Source organism: Dipodomys merriami, unplaced genomic scaffold (genome assembly GCF_024711535.1).
Source record: "Dipodomys merriami isolate MVZ:Mamm:240054 unplaced genomic scaffold, mDipMer1.0.p SCAF_139, whole genome shotgun sequence".
In the NCBI taxonomy this organism is placed as follows: domain Eukaryota; kingdom Metazoa; phylum Chordata; class Mammalia; order Rodentia; family Heteromyidae; genus Dipodomys; species Dipodomys merriami.
The window spans coordinates 2846779-2867842 of NW_027202704.1; the positions used below are offsets into that span (position 1 = coordinate 2846779).

The 21064-nt window shown below is 36.3% G+C and overlaps 2 pseudogenes; both read right to left on the reverse strand.

Moving 5' to 3' along the window:
- LOC138825642 (tubulin beta-2 chain-like) overlaps positions 1 to 21064 on the reverse strand; it is a 174596-nt pseudogene that overhangs the window by 115196 nt on the left and 38336 nt on the right.
- Positions 5237 to 5336, reverse strand: LOC138825649 (U6 spliceosomal RNA; annotated as a pseudogene).

Sequence of the window (21064 nt, forward strand, 5' to 3'; positions counted from 1 at the left end):
CAGTGCTTGACTTGAGCGGAAGAGTGCAGGGACAGTACCCAAGCCCAGAGTTCAAGTGCCAAGACCAACTAAAAAAAAAAAAAAGGAAATAGGTAACTGCAATATGAAAACTCCAAGTTCATAATCAATTTATACCTCCCTGGTGAAAGGAACTGCTAAACTATAACATTTTTGATTTCTAGGTCAAAATTGTAGAAATTATATTCTCTCCCATGACAACACTGCATCGCAGTCATACTGAAAGAATAATCTCCCCAATTCCTGAAGGAAACAGATTGCAGGTCTTATAGACCAATCATTTCCACATTGTAGCTCACATAAGTTGTTTACCATTAGATGTATCTTGATTGCTTTTTATACCCAACATTTTGAGAGAAATGTATTGCTTTAAAATGTTATTAAAGCAAGACTGATATAAAAATCACCTTTGACCCCAGATAAATATTTACCTTTCATATACCCAAAAATGCAGTCTTACCTATCATTAATGTTAGGAACGAGAGGTTAAAAATCATGGAAACCAAGACCTAAGCATGAATTAAAGACTCTCCAACTTGTGAATACAATTGGTTTAAAAAGACATCAATACTACTGCATGTTTTTCAAAATTTCTTGTGATATTGAAGATTCAATGATAAAATATTAACACTTGAAAATAACTCATTTTCTTGGGAGTAGAGAAAACACAAGATTAATCCATCATTTTCAAATACCTTTATTTTTCTACAAATTCACTCTTATAATTATCAAGATTATAAAACTAACTGAAGTACAGAGCCACAAAGGAAATAATTTAACTGCATCATCTACATTCAAAAAACTGTTACTGGGGCTGGGAAGGTGGCTCAGTGGTAGAGTGCTTGCCTTGCATGCATGAGGCCCTGGGTTCGATTCCTCAGCACCACATAAGCAAACAGGAAAAAGCCAGAAGTGGCGCTGTGGCTCAAGCCGTAGAGCACTAGCCTTGAGCTGAAGAGCTGAGGGACAGTGCCCAGGCCCAGAGTTCAAGGCCCCACGACCGGACCCCAAAAAAAGAAAAAAAAAACTGTTACTAGAAAACAAAGTTATTCTAATAATTAGCTTACCAAATTCACTTATATCCTTTTATTCTATTTCATAATATTTCATAATATTCTATTGCATAAAAAGCCTATATACCCACTTACATCTTCAGATCTTAACATTTATTTCAGAAATGTCTATAGCTCTATAGTCAATGAACTGAAATAATACTAAAAATATTCAAAGGCTTTTCAGAAATTGCAGGATGCTCTCGGGGTTGTTATTTATATTGGAAAAGATATTCGAAAAACCTTATTTGTTAAAGTTGTGATAGTTACTTTCACAAAAGAGCCATTAGTGAGGATCCCATTGCATGTACAAAAGAACTTCAAATGCATCCACAATCTGGAGGTGACACATGCTTTTTGTTTGTTTGTTTTGAAAGGTATATCTAGCAAGCATATCCACAATACTGGTTTTCAGTCAATATGATGAGATATTCAAACCAAATAAATACAGGGTTGATTATCTTAGTGAGAATAGATATAATGTTACAAAGAAAGTTATTTTCAACAGAAATCCAGAAAGAGTTTATTCACCTTGTGTTTCACAGGAATAACCAGAGAGTAATACCTGTTTGGTCAAGTCAGTCAAACTCACTCCATGAGTATATCTTAAAAGTATAACCAATTTAAGAGGTCAAATACATATTTTGTACTGACAGTCATCTTACAGCAATAACTTACTACCTAATTATATCTGTATCTTCTTACCTAACATATAATAAGAGCTGAAAGTGGTCTCTTTTATCTAACTTAATGTTGTATATGCTTTGATTATGATGATGATATTATTTGAAAAATAAAATGCACAGAAGGGTGGCTCCACAGAAATGATATGACAGAACACTGATAAATAAAAACATTGCAACACAGTTAGCTCTTTTGAGCCTCACCTTGTCCACATTGGCAAGCAACATTGCAACAACACACGCACACATATACACATACACACATGTGTGCACATGTACACACATATACTTGCATGCTAAATTCAGGGTTTAGTACAAAAAAGTACAAATAAAATTTTAGTGATTAGGACAAATGTTAATTTGCCTTATTACAAAATAATACACAATCCAGTCACCATGGGTGTCACATTTTACTTGCCTCGCCACATGTGACCACTTAATTTATTTTAATTAATTAATTAATTCATTTGTTTGGTGCTAATACTAGGCTTGAACTCATGGCCTGGCTCTGTCCCAGAATTTGTTGTTTTTTTGTTGTAGTTTTCTCAAGCCTAGAATTTTACTGCTTGTCCCACAGCTCCATTTCTAGCTTTTGCTGGTTACTTTCAAATCAGAATTTAATGGACTTTTTTTTGCTTGGTTTGGTTTCAAACCACAATCCTCAGATATCTTTCTGATTAGCTAGGATAAACACATGAGCCACAAGTGTGGCTTCTAGTTTTTCCTCTATAGCTATCTAATACACATATTAGATAGTAATTTAAAACTTAGAGTATAGAAGCAAGTTGTACAGTGATGATATTGTCTTGTCAGAAATTTAAGCTAGTAAATTTCTTCTTAAAACCATAAACAAAAATACCATGGTATAATATAAGAGAACTCACTATTGAACATATGAGCTTTAAGAGCTTTCTAATAGATCCATTATTTGTTACCCAACATTAGAAAAAACTATATAATGCAGTAGTAAAATAGAAGTCCTTTGTAGGAATACTTAATTACCTTGTTTTAAAGATACTTGTTTTCATCCAAAAAAGTAGGCCTGTCTATTGTCTTCATGTGATTTTGATGATTGAAGGTGCTTAATGAGAAGTCAAAGTGTATTACTAATCCTTTGCTATCAATTAAATCTCACCTTTTCTTCTTGGAACTTATAATTATTAAAGAAATAGTTCAGAATCAGCAAGCAATAGTTCAGATTCACACTTCCAGTGCAAGTGGATCACCAGTACTTAATCCTTGATACCATTTTCCACAAAGTTTTGTCACAGATACAATCGGTCTGCCTTCTCTAGCTGCTTTCCTAGCCTGGACCTATTCCTTCACTCTACAGGAAAAGTGTGATTCAACTGATTTCAGTCAGATCTGTTACTAGAATTATCAAGGATTTAGATTTTTGTCTGTAATTTGGTCAAAGCTATGTCTCTTTATGTAGGCTAATAAAAATGTATTTACTAATTTCAAGTAAATTCATAAATTCCATTTCCACCTCTTTTAAAAAATAAAATTGTTTGCTCTATAAATTGATCAGAGGCATGGATTTTGTGGCTAGCTAGGTCATTGTACATCTGTCTCTCTCTTCCTCTCTCCCTTTCATGGTTCTCATAGATAATGTGACTGCTCCATAATTATCCTAATTTATTTTGCTTTTATATTTTTGGTTGCATCATTTCACTTTCTGCTCTGCCATTTCCCAAATCATTTACATAGAAGGCATTATTTCATATTTTCTCATTCCTATAATAAGCTGCACTTGAAGACACCACTGGTCCCATTTTCAGTCTGTACCTTTGAATATGGAGGAAACCTTTCCTTTGCTCTCTATGAATTCCCTACTCTCCAGTTAGAATAATTTCCAATAGTAAAATTGGAAAAAGAGAAAGAAAATCATGGTGAAATAACAGATGTAGAAAATTCACTGTATTTTTCTGACCAGTTCAACCAACGTGAACTATTCTGGAATACATGTGCACCCCATTCCCACTGGTACTCACTGTCTCTGGTTAGGCAATTCTGATGAAGACAAGGAACAAGATGAAAAAGTGAGGAATGATATCATTTGCAAAAAAATGGAGAAGTATTAAAACAAATTTTTGTTTGGGCTGCTGAAAATAATTGGCTTACTACAGTGCAGACACTGCTTTCCTAAAAGGCCACTCATGTGAATACTAGGGATGATGATGAGTATACCTCTCTTCATCGGGAAGCCTCCAGTGGGCACTTAGACATGGTCCATGAGTTGGTGGCTCAAGGCAGATATTCATGCAATTACTGTGAATGGCTAGACACCCCTGCACAGTGCTTATATGTTGAATAATACCAGAGTGGCTGCTTCCTTAGTTCACATTGAGGCAGATACCAATGCCCAAAGTAAAGTCCTCTTGACTCCCTTTCATCTTGCTGCTTGGAATAGAAATATCAAAGATATGCTGGATTGCCTTCTATTGAAGCATTATATCAAACCAGGTCTGAAGAACGACTTGGAAGAAACTGCATTTAATAATGCCAAAAGGATAAATATGTATCACTACCTCTTTTAAATTGTGGAAGGCTGTAAAAATTGTTCTCCTAACTCATAATGGTTTGGTTAAGATTCTTAAATTTCAAAAATGCCAATCCATCTTTGTGTCTGTACAAAATATTTTCACAATACAAAGCAACAGCAATATCTTACTTTAAAAATTCATGGATTCCATAGTATTCTTCAAGTGAATTGCCTGACTTTGATGTCAAAATGTATTCAAGAGTTGTTTGTATACATCTATAATGATTTCTGCAGGGTTTGTGATTTTTAAATCAGAAATCACTTTAACTTATCTGTTGAAATGAGTAGTACAGAAACTAAAAATATTTCTGGTGCTTGTATGAAAAAAGTATATTTTAAAATACTCTGTATTTTGTTTGTATAATGTCCATAATCTATTTAATTCTCTCCTAGATATAATACTTTGAATTATACATTGTTTTATAATATATAGGTTCGTTAATAAATGTGTTATTTCAGATAGCATTCCATATAGAAAAAGTTTAAGATTCCTTTTTTTTCCTAGGTCCTTATAGTATTTTATTTCTTTGGGATAAAATGACAATGTTATCCAATTTCAAATGTTTTGTAAAGATTATGCTATGTAAAGGCCATTCTAAGGTGAGGATTTAACACACTGATGTCAAACTAACTTTCAGTTCAATGAATTACATATATTGTTACATTTGCCTTTTTAAATTTTTTATTGTGAAAATACTGTACAGAGGGGTTACAATTACATGGGCAAGATAATGAGTACATTTTTTATCAAGCATTGTAGCCTCCTCCTGTATTTACCCTTCCCATCCATTCCCATCCTTCCCCTGCTTCCCCACTCAATCCTCCCTGCTACCCCTCCACCAGCACAAAGTTGTAAAGTTCATTTTTCGACATAACGACTTGTATTTTTGTAATAAATTTTTTAATGACTGTTTTTCATTTCTTGCATCTCAAGAATGAAAAATATGGAATATTTCACAAATTTTCATATCATCCTTGTGCAAGTGCCATGATAATCTCTATATTGTAGTAATTTGGGTAAACGTCCTGCTGAAGCATGTAGTATCCTGTAAATTTAAGTAGTTATTGATGCAATCTTTATACAGGCATATATCCTTGGTTGACTGTTTGTAACTAGGAAACCTTATTGTTCCTAAAAATGTTATTGATCTTACTTCTCTAAAATTCTGTGTATATTGGGAAAAGCTAATATTGTTTGGTCGATTGCTCACATTTGCAATTTTTTTTAAATTGTATTTTATTTTATTTGAGAACATACTGTACAGAGGGGCTACAATTACATGGGCAGGATAATGCATACATTTCTTACCAAGCATTGCAGCCTCCTCCTTTGTTTACCCTTCACTTCCCTTCCCCGCCTCCCCCCTCCCCCCACCCAATTTTACCCCCCTCCCCCCAACCAATTATACCCCCCTCCCCCCCCACACCGACATTGTAAAGCTGGTTTTGACATGACATTTTGTACTTCTCATTGTTGCAACAGGTCCACCTGAATCCTTAAACGACTTGTTTGTCCCCATCTCCTCCACATGTTATACTGACATCAAATATAGTGAAAGCGGGGGTTACACTGTGGGGGAGGGACATACAAAGCAACAAAGAAATAATCTTATAAATGCGTTAGAAACACATGCATGAAAGAAATGAAAACATTAAAATACATATTTAAGGGTTCATTTTCCTAACATCACATTATCTGACCTTTTCTGCTTGACTCATACCTATACTAGATATTGCAAATAAGGGAAACCATGGGACCGATGCTTCCTTGGGCCTGGCTTACTTCACTTAATATAATTTTTTCCAAACCTTTCCATTTCCTAACAAATGGGGAAATGTCATTCTTTCTGATGGAGGCATAGAATTCCATTGTGTATATATACCACATTTTCTTGATCCATTCATCTACTGAGGGGCATCTGGGTTGGTTCCATATCTTAGCTATGGTAAATAATGCTGCAATAAACATAGTTGTGCTGGTAGCTTTAGTGTGGTCTTGTTTGTAAACATTTGGGTAAATGCCCAAAAGTGGGATTGCTGGATCATAGGGGAGATCTATGTGAAGTCTTTTGAGGAACCTCCATACTGCTTTCCAAAGTGGTTGAACAAGTTTACATTCCCACCAACAATGAAGTAAGGTTCCTTTCTGTCCACATCCCCTCCAGCATCTGTTGTTGTTAGAGTTCTTGATTTTTAAATTTGATCATACTTTGAAGCCTTTATAGCTAGGTCAAAGGTGATTGTTTTTCAAGTACTTATTTATAAACTGAGTTAGCTTTGTGGAGCTAATGGATTCAAAGTAAGCCTTGCTTAAGAGCTACTTCTAAACTTCTGCAGCTTAAAAATTCCTAAATGATGTCTTACTGGTATAAATGTCTACCTGACCCTTTACTCTTCTTCCCTGTAGCAACAGACCAACCAGAATATCTTACCCTGACAGCATAGATTTTCTTATTGGAACAAAACTAATATTAGTTAAAAGGGATCATAGAGAGATAAACAGTTAAGACAGAATCATTTAGACTAGAAGGTATTTTATCAAAATATAATTGTTTTTTATACCTAACATTTCAATAGTAGCTAAAGCCAAGAAGGTGAAAAAAAAATTCACATGCATGATTACCAAATGTCCTGGCCAATCTACCATCCATCCAGGCAGGAATTTACACTACTGCCTTTCTTTCATCAAATATTTTCATAGTTACAAGAGAAGTCTATATGTTTCTCCTCGATATTAGGCCTTAAATTGGTAATGTTTTAATCACAGTGTTTCCTCTTGTCTCTAGGCTGTAAATCTCCAAATGGTAAAGTTTTAGGTCCAACTCTACCAAACACTGAGGTAGAAATAATGGAATAATATTTTAAAACACAGTTGCCTTTGATACCCTAACCACAACAGAACATTGCAAAACATGTGCCTTTTTTCTTATATTTTATAGTTATATATTTTATATTTATACGTGCTGATATTTTTTCACACAGTGAAACTTACTAGAATTAATTGATAATTTGACAAATAAATAGATATTTATTATAATAAATATATTTGAATATAAATAATAAGGTTTAGAATGTACATTAGAATATAAAAAGTATCAATGCAATGTCTTTGGTATAAAGTTGTGATATGTTCTAAGTATTCTTGGTCTTTTGAATTCACATTGTAAAAAAAAAACAATTGTTTTCCTCTAATCTATAAGGGATTTTGCTCTGCTGCTCTGTTTATTGTTTTAACTCACTGGTTGCAAAATGTTTTTCTCTATATTTCTGAAGCATTTCTACTTATTGTACCCAAATTTTGCTGATATGATATCTAAAAGGTATTATTCTTCTGCAGGACCAATGGGTCCTAGGATCCCAGGTCTTAGTTATCCTCTTCATCTGATAACAAGGGGAAGATTTCTCACCGAGGCTCATGAAACATGCCAACAGAAATTAATTGAAAATCCATCTCAATTCCTTATGACACCGGAATTAGTGGTAAGCAATTGTGTAATGCAATGCAACTTAAAATGAAAGATGAGATCACAAAATCTGAGAGAAAGTACAGTAATTCAAACTTTCAATTAACAAATGACCAGCCCATATGAGTGACCAAGATCACAAATGTCACAAAATTATTTTTAATACCCCTCTTCTAATGATTACTCCAAGATTTCAGTCCAGCATAAGTAGGCAAAAATATAGTTCCTAGAACGATAGATCCATAATTGGTCTACCAAGGCTAGGAAAACTTGACTTACAGGTCAAATATAATTCACAAAACCATTAATTGAGAAGATCGTTAATGCTTCAAAATACTGGTACTTCAGTAAAACTTGTTTCTGTAGAATAAAAATGTTATCAGTCTCAAACCAATGATAACCTACACTTAATCTCCTGAAAACATATTCCTTTTCAAATAATCTCTTAAAAATCACATTCACCAAAATAACATTTGACAAGTAGACAATATTGACATTACAAAATTTTTCAAGTTTAGGGTGCAAGTTACAATAGAGTTGTTTTATTTACCCAGCACTAACGCCAAACAGGTTCAACCATTCATTAAAGTGTAGAAATAGTACCATTTGTGTTGTTCAGTAGGTGCCTTACAGAAATGTGTCAAATAGAAAAACCTCCCATAATTCAAACCCAAACACTAGCTAATAAAGTAAGTTTAATCACTTACTAAGGTACATTTTAAAAAGTCACAAATAGTTGCTTTATCATATGTTGTTTTATATTTTACCTATCAGTTTAACATAGTAAGAAATATGACTTAAAGTCATGAATATGGGTACTCATCAGAGATGTGACAAACATAAAATCTGTCTTCTATTTCTACCATATTCCTGTATAGTAGTAAATCGTAGTCTTCTTCTTTTTCCAAAACTTATAGGTAGTAGAAAATATTATCCCATGTAAAATAAAATAATCACAAACCTTTTTCAAAGCCATTTATAAAATTTGGTAGTTAGGAATATATTCTAAGCCATTTTTAAACTTTCTTGTTGACTAAAGATTAATCTTACAAATGGATGAGAATAAAATCATGTCTAGGTGCTTCACGTCTCCAGTCTTGCAAATTGTTATTGCAGATTAATGAATTATGGAAATATAAGCTGACATCAGTTCAAGTGTACGAAGGATTGAAACTCCATGGATAGTATATAAACCTTTCAAAATATTAACAGTTTAACAGAATGACTATCAGGAAGTTGAAACCAGAGAGGAATAATAGTAAAGACAGAATGAATGAAAAATGGAACAAGGGGCAAGTACAGCTAGAATACTCAATGTACACATGTGATAAAGGAAGTGATAAATCTGAAATACATCTTGGAGAAGGGGTTGGTTGAGAATGATAGAAGGAGTCACTCTGATCCAGGAGCATTGGACAATTAGATGGACATATTTATTGTAATACACTTGCACAACCTTTTGAAATTTAATTAAAAAACGCAACAAAAAACAAAAACACACAAAATCATAACCAAACAGCAATCTCTAGAGAGGATGTATATGACCTCTCAAAATTTTAAATAGTTCATGAAGGGTAATCTTGGGAATAGCAAACAAAGCTGTTCAAAGAGGGCAGTTTGGGGTAGCAGAGAATTTTGAACAGATTTAAGTAGATTATCTAAGGTTGTGAATCACCTACATCTGCTGCAAATATTTTCTTCTGTGAGTTCTCTTTGTCTGCAATGGATACTCCAGTCCTCAGCCACACTTGATAGCTTGTGAAGATAGAATGGAAGAAACAAGATCAAGAATCCATTACTCCACTGTAGACAGAAGAGTCCTCTATGTTTTCTCTCATCTCTCTTCACTACTCTTTCTTCATACTTTTAAGTCAAGTGATTTTGAATTATATCTTTCATTCTTTGCTCTGGCAAAGTAATTAGCCAAACTAATTTCCTAAATATTATTTGCCATTTTTTTCTACCATGCTGTTTACTTGTCCAAGGGAGTCCATTAAGCTTCACCCTTGCATTTGGTTGCCACAAAAATCCAACATCTATGTTAATGAGGACAAACTCTAATGTAAAACTTTGTCTCCAAAAAACCGATCCAAGAAGCTGTGATCACAAATATTTAGCTATACTTTTTCTTTTACCTTGAAAGTCTTCTTGTGTCTAAAGTTCCACAAAAATAAGTACTCCACTACTTTTTGGTTCAATCATTTCTAACCTCAAAGATATATTTTGCTAACAAGATGCTTAGAGGAAACTGAAGTATACTCCACTTTTATGTTCTCTCTTAGGACTCTCCTTAGATACCATATCAGGATCAGTGAAGTTATTCTTTGCAAAATTATTTCAATAGATTATTTTTTCTTAGTCTTGCATTTGCTCAGCAAGATGTATGGAATAGAATAGAGTTAAATCATCCATACCTTGGGTAACAGTGTCTATTACAAAGGACAATGCTTCTATGTCCTAATTCTATGTCCTCCTCTTAGCTCTTCCCTGATTTCCAATTAAGCACAGCTTCTTGACTTCAAGTCCAGTGAAGCTGAAAGACTATAAGATCTCCTCCCCACCCCACCCCGCTACATCTTCATGGTTTCTCTTTTAAAACTCTTTTAAGTTGCCTCATTTGGACGTAGAATTTATTTTCCTGTCCTCATTCAAACTGTTCTACATTGTAGTGAGCCAAATAGGCTCTGTAAAATCACTTTAGGTAGCAAAAATATTAAGACAATCTATATCAAAATTTTTGGCCTCCCTCCACTGCTGAAGTCAGTATGCTTAGATAGGGCTTCTAAGAACATTGTTTTCTTACCCTTTCAATTTTCTCAATTCTTTTCTGATCCCAAACTTTTTGGCTTATGTAATAAGAGAAGTCTTCACTACCTCATGTTAATAAGGATATTATTTTTTGTGAGCTACTTAGAAATGTGTAATCATTGGCGTAACCAATCAGATTTTTTTCTGTGTTTCAGTGCTTCACATGCAAAGACATTGTGGAAAGTGTTACAAACAGAAAAGTGTGAACCCAATACCTTCTTTCATTTTGAAGGGCCCTTTCTCCCTAAATATTTTGACCCAAATTATCTTTTTCAAAGAATAATTTGGGTAATTAAAGGTCAATTCACAAAATTTGATGTCTTAGTTTTCTTAAGAACTTTGAATTTCACACAGTGAGAGTATATTTCCTGGGTAAGGACAATTCTCAAGGGAACCTACAGGATTTACAGTAAGGTTTCTGAAGTTTGTTTAGTGTGAAAATGAGCTATCTTTACCCACATTGCTCCCTCTCAACTAGGTCTCCATAGCTGTCTTTGCATGAAAGCCTATTTTCCCAGGCAATTTTCTTAATAGGCTAATTTGTTAAAAATTTGAACAATTAAAATATACCTGTCATAATTTTTAAACTCTTTTGAAATTCCTTTATCAGAATCACGTTTTCCCCAATCCTAATTCAACCTTTTCCATCAAAAACAGTAACATGTTGTTGATATGATATAGTGTCCATGCAACTATTATTTTCCAGTGGCTTTATGTGTATATATGAACATATAAGCTGATGCTGAGCAAAATGAACTCCAAGGTATGGAAACAGAGATTTTTTTGCAGTTGTTTTTAATGTACTATGTGATTTCTATTTTCTTTGGGTTTTCCACCTATAGTTTGGCATCAGCTGTATTTGATTTTGTGCCCTGTGTATTGTGTATACATTTACCTTAATTAGGGAAGGGAAGAGGAACAACAAAATTGTAAGACAAAGGACAAAGGGCTAGCCAATGCAATAACAATACTCAAAAGACAATATGTTGGAAATGTATATTAAAACTTGTGAGGAGTATTGAGGTGAAAGAAAACTGTAAGAAAAATGAAAGAGGGGGTAAAAAGTTTGAAAAGTTATGTTTTCACTACCTTACAATTACTGTAACCCATTGTTCACCAATTTGACAATAAAATTAAATTAAAAAATAAGCTACATAAAAAATAATTTCACTGTATTGTTATAGTAAATATTATTTTATGTAGTAACTTTTTAAAAATCAATATTATTTGGCATCTAATTTGAATTGATTACTCCTTTTTTTATCAGAGAGTCATCAACTTGAATGTTATACAACTAGACAATATTTTCACAATAAACTTGACAATATTTTGAAAAAAGGGAAAATTTAGTACTTTCTCATACTAAAACTGAATGTAGTTTAATTCTATGGAAACCCATAACTTTTAAAAGTAAATGAGTTGTTAAGAGGACAGAATATATGTGTTCCTCAAAATACCTATGACTAATAACTACTCATTTTCAAATTCTGAACATTTCATACCTAAGCGATTCAAAACAGTACCTGTTTGCATGTTATGTAATTTTGCAATAGATGCAGTTTCCAATGGAGTGTTACAGATTGAGAAGTCAACAGAAAAATAGCCACATTCTGGTAGAGGATAAAATTATGAAGCATCTGTAATTAATTCTTCAAGAGTAAGCAAATTTTATCAGAGAAAGCTATAATTTCTATGAACCATCAATCCAAAGATTTATGCCATAAAGTCATCCTAGTCCAATAATTTCCAACTTGTAAAGTGCACCTTAATATTCCCTTAATTCACATCATGAATAGCTTATCTCTATTGTGAAAAAAATACTACACCTCTGATAATGTGATTCTCTCCTTCTTCTGGAAAGAATACTACAATTAACTGGGTTGCATCACTTTTCCCCCAGTAAGATTCTTGAGATCAGAACACTTGCAAATGTTATTTATATTTATACTTTTTTAAACTATCACAGATATTTAGGATGCTAAGGTCAGAAGATTATGGTTCAAATATCCAATAAACTCAGAAAAAGTCAGACACAAGTGGCACTGAGATTGAAGTGGTAGCACACGAGCCTTGAGCATAAACAGGCTCAGAGACAGTTCCCAGGCCCAGATTTCAAGCCCTAGGACAAACCAATAAAACAAAAACAAACCCCAAATGTAGCATTTTTCTCATTGTATACAGAGGCACGTAATTAAGGAAATTGTTTCCTGTGTTACATATAGGTAGAAGAAAGAAGATGTCACACAATTATTCTCTTCATACAATGTTATACAAAACCCTCAAAAATTGCAATTTTTCTATATTTATAAATTAATATCAATTTGTTGGCAACTCTGTCTAGATTATTTACATTATCATTTTATACATGAATTGTTGGAATTTTCTATTAACTAAGATCTAATTATAACTCTCTTGAAAGCATATTCTAGGCAAATAGAATGCCAGAATCATTTGTGAATTTGTTAATTAAACCCTCTACTCAAAAAGAATTTTGTAGTATCCTATAAAATATGAAATTAGAAGCAAAACTAAAATATTTATGTTAACTCTAAATTCTAATTTAGCATGATCTACAAAGTCCTGCTTTAGATGAACTTTGAAATTTCTCTAGGCTTAAGATTTTGTAATCCTTCCTCATTTCTTTGGAATCCAACAGAATGATGCTTACTTACTTTTTCAAATTTTGGGTGGGAATCATGAGCCATTTTGAATCTAGGAATGTTCTGGAATGAAGAGAGCATTTAAAACAAAACTGAAGATTATATACGAGTTGCATTTCAATAGGAAACTTGACTTCTCAAAATATAATAACAAAATTAGCCCAAACTTCCAACTGTGTATTCCTTTCTTGTTGTTTGGTTTGTTTTATTAGACAAAATTATACTACCTGGTCCAGGAAATGTATCACTATTTAATTCCACTCTCTAATCTCCTGCCTTAGTCTGAGTGCTAGAATTCCAGGTTTGTATCACATTGCCCTGCCATGTTTGTTGGTTTATTTAATCTAGACATAGACTAGCAATTCTGAACTTCTCCAATGATATTATCCACTAGACAGACTGCTCAGAGTGTTTATGTACTATTTTAGAAGATCTTCTAACATTTGACACAGGATATGATCGTTTTCAGATGCACCTGCTGGGATCTCTGATTCATTCGATCCCTTTAATAGTAATTACTTGACTCTCTTACTATCTCTCGTCCCTACCTATGTAATAGTCTCAAACTTTTTTGAAGAAAGTTCATGAGGACTTTCTAATATTAAAATTCATCTCTTAATTCTTACTCAGGACATATTTTCTATTGCTATTTTTAAACTTTTCTACATATTCTAAGAGTTGTTTCATTTGTGTATTCGTGTGTACACATATAAGTGCCTCTGTGTGTATGTGTATGTTTGTATGTATGTATGCAAAAGCCTCAAGCTCTTATTCATCAATCTTGCTCATGCCTGGTATTCCATCACCTGAGACATTCTTCCGATTCAGGTTTTGGCTGGTAGTGTGGCAAAGACTGTTCTGCCCAGGCTGCATGCAAACTGAAATTCCCAGACTGCTTTACATTCTTAGGTTTTATATCTCCAGAAGTATCAACTTTTAAACTACGAACATTTTTGTGAGTGAAAAGTCTAAGCTGTAGCCCACATTTTTAACTCAAAAATTCATATAAAGATAGATGAACATACACATTGCATATGCTGAGTGTACACTGTTAGAAATGTGATCTTAAGCTGCGTGGTGGAGAGATCTGGGGATTGGGGTTCAAAGCCAGCCCAGCTAGGAAAGTCCCAGAGACTTTTTTCTCCAATTAACTACAAGAAAACTGGAAGTGGCACTGTGGCTCAAGTGGTAGAACAGTAGCCTTGAGCTGAATAGCAGAGGGACAGTGCCCAGGCCCAAAGATCAAGTGCCAAGACCAACAACAACAACAAAATGCAAGTAAAGGAAAGAAAAAGAAATGTGATCTTAGCCACTAGTTCATTGCCAGTATAATCCCTGCTCTCTCGAGATGGACTTGTTTTTCCAGTTAAGTCCATGCCCTTATATCTGACTTTCATTGGAACCAGAATTATTCTTCCATTCTATTTTTAAAAATTTGTGCGATTAGCAAACGTGATTGAGAAAGGGAAAGGCCTCATACTTCATATTTCACTTAGGAACACTCCCATAAATCTACATATTGGACTTGGCTTTATTGTTTCGATGTTGTCTTATTTGTAGTCTTCTATATTGTATTGAACCCTTATACTTAAACACAGAACTTCTCTTTCTCCTATTGTTGCAAATGTTTCTCTTACTGTTAATTCATGTGCACTAGGGAAATAACACACAGCAAATACACTCACAAAAAGAATGATCTGAGGACCTTCTTCCCATTTAAAATTTGGCTTAATTTGCAGAGCAATTATGAAGTTTGAACTAAATGTACTCATGGATAACATATTTATAAGCAATATAAATTTTATATTTTCTCTTTTACTAAGTTTTCTCTGAAACACCTATTACCTCATGTCCAAAAGTGTCCTTGTGTTATTTCAATGAAGACAGAAAACATTCATTAGACCTCAAGAAGCACCAATGATTGTTACTGGACTTTGTGGAAACTGATCCCAGGAGAGGAATTGAACACAGAGAAATGATAAAGTTCAAATTAACTTGTGCTTTCCTTTTTACTGTACAAGAAAAGAATCCCAAGGATTGAAGGAAACTCTGTCCCTTACTTTTTCCAGTGTGTTTTTTATTCATATAAACTTGTCTGTAACTTCTAGTTGAGAGTATTACAAAAGATAATAATGTGCCATGTGAAGGCCAGCATAGAATAAAAGGAATTAACATTGTTGTTTTTTTAGTTAGTTTTTATTTGTTTTTGCCAATTGTGGGGCCTAAAGTCTGGGCCTGGGCGCTCTCCCTCAGATCTTCATCTCAAGGATAGTGCTCTACCACTTGAACCACAGCACCATTTCTGACTTTTTCTGTTTATGTGGTACTGAGAAATCATGGCCTCATGCATACAAGGCAAGCACTGTACCACTGAACCACATTCCCAGCCCCTAATAACATTGTTTTAAAGTTGTTCTACTGCAAAGAAACAAAGACATGGAGGTTTAAAAGTGTCTTATGTATGGATATTTCATCCCTGAGAAGATTCTCTTTTGGCAGGAGTCAGTTATCAATTCCTTTAGTCTGGTCCTGAGTTCTCCATAGCAATAAGGATTCCAAAAAAGCAGGATCTTGTGAATATGTTCAGCACAAGCAGCCTCTTCTCAGAGCAGTACTCCTTTAAGGACAGTCCCAAAGAAATATCTGGGGGTTGTTTTTGTTTGCTTGTTTGTTTAGTTTGTCCTGGTTCTGGGACATGAACCCAGGGGCTGGACCCTGTCCCTGAACAGTTGTCTTTCTTGCCCACCTATCCTCAAAGCTAGTACTCTACTGCTTGAGCCAAAACTCCACTTCCGGCTTTTTTTAGTGTTTATTTAGAGATAATAGTTTGACAGACTTTCCTGCCTGGATTAGCTTTGAAATAGGATAGTAAGAAAGCAAAGTGATATCGACAGTATGGACTTTTGAAAAAAAAAATATTAGATGAAGTTTATTATAAAGCTAATATTTGACAATTTTTAAAAGAAGAGAATATGCCCAGCAAAGAAGCCATAACTTAAATAACTCAGTGAAAGTAGGTGCACTGAATCATTTTGTAATTATTTTTTATGCTTGGAAAGATTACTATTGACCTTGTCATTCCTTTTGGGGAAACTGAAAGTCATATTTGCACTTTTTTGTGGGCGCTGTCCCTCACCTCTTCATCTCAAGTTGAGCACTCTACCACTTTAGCTACAGCACCAATTCCAGGTTTCCTGTGATTAATTGAAGATAAGTGTCTCATGGACTTTCCTGACAAGGCTTGCTTTGAACCACAATCCTCTGGTCTCATCCTTCTGAGTAGCTAGGATTACAGGCTTGAGCTACCAGCACCTGGCTCATATTTGCATTTATGTGTACTTAATGACACTATGTAGACAAAGAATGGAAATTTGAACCAAATGATGACATTGCAGCTTTTCAGAAAAATTGGGGTAGGAATAAATATGTCCTCATTTTTCCATGTTGTTATATTAATGACTCATGAGCTATGGGACTTTTACATTAGCATCCTCTGCCATCTGTGTAGGTGTTATTTAGGACTAGGCAATATTCATAGAGTAATATAGAAAGACAGGTTTTTAGAAAGCAAAGGAGATCAGGTATGAAAGAACAGCATAGAAGGAGATACATTTATCACACAGAGATTAAAAACTAGCCTAAGAGATTTACAATGTTAAAGGCAATGAGGTATAAACCTAGTTGATAACTAGTTCTTCAATAACCAAAAATATTTCCCTAGAACAGTTTCTGGTATATGTTAGTTACTATCATTTATTCCTTCCATCTGGAGTTATTCCTTCTCTTCTATCACAACTGTTAATTAGTCTCTGCCTTTTTAGTGCCATGACTGACCAAAAAGATTTCCAAATCTCACTTAGACTAGCCTTCTCTGTGATTACCAGTGACCACTCAAAAGCCTGGAATCTTTTAATTTCCAGAATTCATCTTCCCTTGACATCTAAGTACATTCCTGGCATTAACTGCAGTGATCTAATGAACAAAACATTTTTTTTTTCAACACAGTATCCTAATATAGGCAAAATGCATGAATTAGGGACTATTGTCAGGTATCAGTATGGAAGGAGCAATTATATATTCCAAGTATGTGTTCTTTATTTTGCATTTACTAACTGTTTTCTTTTGTTTTTGACAGTCCAGGGGGCTTAAACTCAGGACTAGGGAATTATTCCTGAGCTTGCTTTTTTTTCCCTCAAGGCTACCACTCTACCACTTGGGGCACAGCACCTCTTTCAGTGTTTTTCTGTGAGGAATTGAACCCAGGCATTCAGGCAGGCTAGCCAATCACCACACCATGAAGTCACATTTCCAGAGACCTAAATGACTTTCTTATGATGGCATTATATTTTCATTCCATAACTATGTATCATAATTTTGGCCAGGTGCTAGAAAATAACATACAAAAAATACTAAATCCAGTAAGGCTGGATGGACAATGAATAACCGTTATAGTTTAGCCAGGACACAGAGGGGCTTACCTCATGGAGCTGGTTCAACAGGCTGAGCAAGACAGCTCCTAACCCACAGTCTACCTCCAGAATGAGAGGGCCACCTTGGGTTCCAACCACATGGGGACGCTGGGCCACCTCCTCCAGCACACATTCAACCAGTTCCTGTGTGAGAGAGAAAAAAAGTCAGAATTAAACTTAAGCCGGGTGCCCATGGCTCAGACCTCTAATCCTAACTACACAGGGGGCTGAGATATGAGGATCATGGTTCACAGCCAGCCCGGGCAGGAACGTCTGTGAGACTCTTATCTCCAAAGAAGCACCAAAAAACTGTAAGCAGCTCTGTGGCTTAAGTAGTAGAGTGCTAGCGTTGATCTGAGGAGCTCGGGGACAGTGCCCAGGACCAGAGTTCAAGCCCCACGACTGACAAGAATTGGACTTCTCACCACAAGAAGTGGACTGAATAGCACCCATTGTCCTAGGGAGTATGGCAGAGAAGTCAGGCATAGCTTCCTGTGAACTGGAGGTCATGAGTATGTCACCTGGCTTCTCCTTGCCTCAGTATCCCCAGCTGCAAAACTGAACACAGTGAAGGATCCTCTTCCTCATGGGGACAAGGTAAGGATAAAAGAGAGACATGTTTTGTTTCATAATCCCTCACCTATTCCACGATTAATAACAAGCCCCATGTGAGCCTTTTCCAGCTATTTTCCTTTCATTTTCATAGAATTGCCAGGAACCTTATCTAATGGCCGCTCCCTCTGTGCCCTGTGCCAGAGATCCCTCTGTATAAATCCCTTGTTTCCTCACAACTGTTCCAAGAGGAGACTGAGGTCCAAGAGTTGAAGCCTAACCCAGGTCTTACCCTGTGGTCAAGAATTGACTGCTGTGCACTAAGAGTTTGAGATAATCCATCTAAACCGATGACTGAACATGGTGCTACATGTCTATTATCCCAACTACAGAGGACCAGGCCTGGTGGAGCATGCCTGTCACAGATAGGAGTACCATGATCCAGCCCAGCCTGACCATATATTTAGTCTCTATTTTGGAAATGCCCAAGACAGAAAGGTTTGGCTCACATGGTGGAATACCTGACTGGCAAGCCTAAGGCCTTGAGTTCAAACCCTAATATACCAAAAAGAATCAGAGGCCCAGTGCCAGAGGATCATGCCTGTAATCCCAGCTACTCAGGAGTCTGAGATCTGAAGATCATAGGTCAAGATTTAAAAGAGGGTTGGCCTCAACCATCAGACATCATGATGAGAAGACCCGGAGTCTGACTTATGCTGGTGCACTCCATACTCGCAGGGTGCATATCCTTACTAAGTGCTGGCCACACACTCTGTCCCCCTGGGAAACCACCCCCTGTGAGACGCACCCCCAGGTCCTACCAAGCTGCCACTGCCACCAACCAGGCCCAAGGGAGTAGAGAGCTCCAGGGCACACAAATCCCTTGGTCTTGTAATTTAAAGGTGATCAGTCTCCTTCAAGCACCTTACCCTTCCAGGCCCCTGGACCTCAGCCATGAAGCCCATGCACCCCCCCACCCCTCGCGAAGATAGCAGGAAAAGTTACCAAAAGGTTCGACCATCTTTGTTGTAACCCACTTCTACACACACACAAATCCAGACTGGTGACAGAAGACTTTTCCATGCAGCACCTGAAATTTGCCAATTGATCACTCACCTGAGCACTGTCAGGATGTACAAGTAGAAAGATGTCGAGAGCCCTGCAGGGAGTCTCTCTGCATGATAAGCTTGACTATCTCGCTGGAACATCTCTCGAGGTTATTTATAGAATCTGGTCTTTTCATCCTGCCCCAAACAAAGACCAGGTAGCTGCTATGGACCACCTTTTCACATTGCCCTAAGCAAACATCTTGCAGCTGCTACGGCCAATGAAAAAGCTTCCTTATTCTAAGCATATAAATACCCCTGTGTGAAAAATAAAATTTGGCAGCTTGATCAGAATCCTTGTCTTGCTGTCCTTCTTCGTGTCTCTTGTCCCTTCATTCCTTCTCGCTTAGGTTCATTGCCCTGGTTGAAGTCCTGCGGGTCGGGACAACTGGCGCCCAACGTGGGGCACGAGCCTCTGACTAAGGAAGGAACGCCATCCTCTGGGAAAACTTGGCTAAGTACAGTCTGAGATCATGAGATCGCCTTGACAGACCCTGCTGAGAGACAGATACAGGAGGAGAGTGGGGACGGCACATGGTGAGTGACCCACTATGGGACAAGCAACATCGTCACATGATCTATTTCTGTCAGACCTCAAGGAGGCCCTCAAGACATGGGGAACGTGGGTTAAGAAAAAGGATTTAGAATTATTTTTCTCATTCATAGAGGACTTGTAGGAATCATAGATGCAAAAAGATGGCGAAGAGTAGGAGATTGTTTAAAAGATTATTATGAAACCTTTGGTCCGGAAAAGGTTCCTGCTACCGCCTTTTCCTATTGGAATTTGATTAATGAAGTTTTGAAATGTTCTCTATTTGATAGTGGAATTTTAAAACTTGTAAAAGCAGGAGAGGAGGTTCTCCAAAATGCCTCTCGGCCCCCCACGGCTTGCCCATCAGTTGTATTAGATATGACTGCTGGTCAATTTATTGAAAATCCCTCCCTTTTGTGACCTGGCCTTTCAAGGGCCCACTGCCCCTCCAGATCCAGATTTTTTTCTTCCCGCCCTTTACCTAACCTGGCACCTTTATCCGAGACTCTTCAACATAAGCGAGAACACCTTCAACTTTTAAAAGAACTGTGGTCCCTTGATTATGAACTCCGCATACTGGCCTTGGCCGATACGCCAAAAACGCCTGATAAAATTAAGGTTAGATCAGGCCATCAATCAGTTCTCGCCTTTCCAGTAACTTGGAGCCAGACAGATAAGACCTCAGAGGGTGGGGAGGATGAATCAGAAGAAGAGGAAAAGGAGGATGAGGAACAGGATACTGGGGATGAAGAGGAACAACCCACCCAGGGAAAAGGCCAACAAGAGTATAAGAGGCTTAGGCTTTGGTTTGTTGAAAAGCTTAAAAATGCATGTGCCCAATATGGCCTGACTGCCCCATATATGTTAGCCTTGTTAGAAAACCAAAGTGCGTGCTGGTTCACCCCCAATGATTGGAAGTTTCTGGCCCGTGCCACCCTTAGTGGGGGTGATTTTGTTTTATGGAATGTGGACTTTAAGGAACAATGTAGAGAGACCGCGCAAAAAAATTTGGCAAAAACATCTTCAAAAACCTGGACCTATACTAAACTTTTGGGTAATGTGCCCTTTGATACCAATGTTAAACAGGCGCGCTTTCCTGCCGGACTTTTGGCACAAATTCAAAATGCTGGCCTTTATGCTTGGAAGCGTCTCCCTCAAAAGGGATCGGCTACTAC